Genomic DNA, 2,440 nt, shown 5'->3' with positions numbered 1-2,440 from the left:
ATTATAGCTTATTATTTATAAGATATATGCATAGGTAATTTTTCATCATTGACAATTGCAAAACCTTTTGTTCCAATTTTTCCCCTCCTTCCCTCCACCCCCTTCCTCAAATGGCAGGTAGACCAATAGATGTTAAATATGTTAAAGTATATGTTAAATACAATATATGTATACATGTCCATAGTTATTTTGCTGCACAAGAAGAATCGGACTTTGAAATAGTGTACTATTAACCTGTGAAGGAAATAAAAAATGCAAGTGGACAAAAACAGAGGGATTGGAAATGCTCTGTAGTGGTTCACACTCATTTCCCAGAGTTCTTTTGCTGGGTGTAGCTGGTTCTTTATTGAACAAATGGAGCTGATTTGGTTCATCTCATTGTTTAAGAGGGCCATGTTCATCAGAATTGATCATCATATAGTATTGTTGTTGAAGTGTATAATGATCTTCTGGTCCTGCTCATTTCATTCAACATCAGTTCATATAAGTTGAAACAGAATCTTTGCAAACATCAAAACCAAAACATCTATTTATGCTCTGCTTTTGATTTGGAATATAGACATAGTGGGAAATAAGGGAAAAGGATTTGGCTGGGGCAATCACTTTTGTAACTCTGCTGCTTGACTTCAGAAGCAGTTACTATTATTATAGTAATAATAATAATAACAATAATAATACCAATAATGACACTGGCATTTACAAGGCAGCTGGTGGCTCAGAGAACAGAGCACTGGACCTGAAGTATGGAAAACCTAAATCATTTCCTTATCTGTACAATTATTTGGAGAAGGAAATAGCGGACAACTTCAGTAGCTTTGTCAAGAAAACTCCAAATAAGATCACAAAAAATCATACATGACTGAAAAATGATTGAACAAAAATTGATATTTATGTAGTATCTGGGGATTTACAAAGTACTGCATCTATGGGGCTCAGATCATATTGTTTTCACCACATTTTGAAGAAGAGGACTAGTGATTCATGGTGGTTCATTGGATCTCAGATTTTAAGGCTGAAAAGAGACCTTAGAGGTTATGTAGAGGTTATTGCCTTGCCTAACATCAGACAGCTAGTGAAGGGGGCAGTGCTGGTCCTAGAACCAGGATCAGTCTTAGGAATTGAGACTTGTGGTTCAAATGTTCTTTCCAAAATATGTCAGATGGTCCTTAGAAATCAGCCTGGTTTGGAAACTTTGCTTCTGGTAATTTTGTTTTGCAAAATAGAAGTAATGTAATAGAAAGAATTGTGGTTTAGAGGCAGAGAACCTGGATTCAAATCCTGACTCTATTGTTACTTTCTTTTTTTTTTTTTTTTTAGGCAATTGGGGTTAAGTGACTTGCCCAGGGTCACACAGCTAGACAGTGTCTGAGACCAGATTTGAACTCAGGTCCTCCTGACTTCAGGGCTGGTGCTCTATCCACTGCGCCACCTAGCTGCCCCTATTGTTACTTTCTGTATTACCTCCGTCATATCACTTCTCTTGCTTTTTTATTTGTTGCTATTCAGTTGTTTTTCAGTCATGTCTGACTCTTTATAACCTCATTCAGAGCTTTCTTGGCAAAGACACTAGAGTGGTTTGCCATTTCCTTCTTTAGTTCAGGGGAGCTACAGATGAGCAAATTGAGCAAACAGACTGGGTTTCCTCAAAAAGGAGGACCTTGGACCATGATTCTGGCCAGAGATATGAGAAAAAGAGGGGATCAGACTAGATATATTACTTCTAACATCACTGCCAGCTTTAATCTTATATTCCTATTATTCTCTACCCCATGAATAAATATTTGTCAGTGATGCTGACATTTAATAGAGGTAGAATTTAACAGAGCTTGGTAGATTGCATATGGACAACACAATGTTTTTTTCCTACAATAATCTCATTTTTTGCAATGTATTGGAAATATTACATTCTATTTTATTTGTCTATATTATTATATCAGAAGAGGGATTCAATCATCCTCAAGGGGACACTGAACAATATTATTATAAAAGGTAATTTCTCAACCCCTAAACCAAAAACTATCAATTAAAATTATAGTTATAATAGTTTAGAATATTATCATACTAAGACATCCATACAAGCTCAAGAAAATTTTAACTTAAACTTTCATTAATCTCAGTAGTGAAAGACAAAGAAATCTTGATGAAGAGGCGTTTTACTTTACTATTTTCTAAATAAAGGGGTTACTTCAACTGGCTTCTAAGTCTTTTTTCCCTCACTTATGCGATGGGCTTATCTAATTCTCCTGAGCTATGTTAAGTGACCTTTGCATGCCTGCCTGCCTGTCTGTCTGACGGGTTCCTGCTTTTTCTCACTGTCCCTGCTCCTTGCATTCTAATTCCAAACATGGTATCCATGTGGGGTCACTCCTATTTCGGTGGCCAAGAGATAGGCATTCCAAGTGAAACACGTGGACATGCTCTTGCTCTCTTTCCCCTCCTG

Source organism: Antechinus flavipes, chromosome 3 (assembly GCF_016432865.1).
Source record: "Antechinus flavipes isolate AdamAnt ecotype Samford, QLD, Australia chromosome 3, AdamAnt_v2, whole genome shotgun sequence".
Taxonomy (NCBI): domain Eukaryota; kingdom Metazoa; phylum Chordata; class Mammalia; order Dasyuromorphia; family Dasyuridae; genus Antechinus; species Antechinus flavipes.
The sequence above is the reverse complement of the archived record's forward strand: the minus strand, read 5'-3'. Positions refer to the sequence as shown.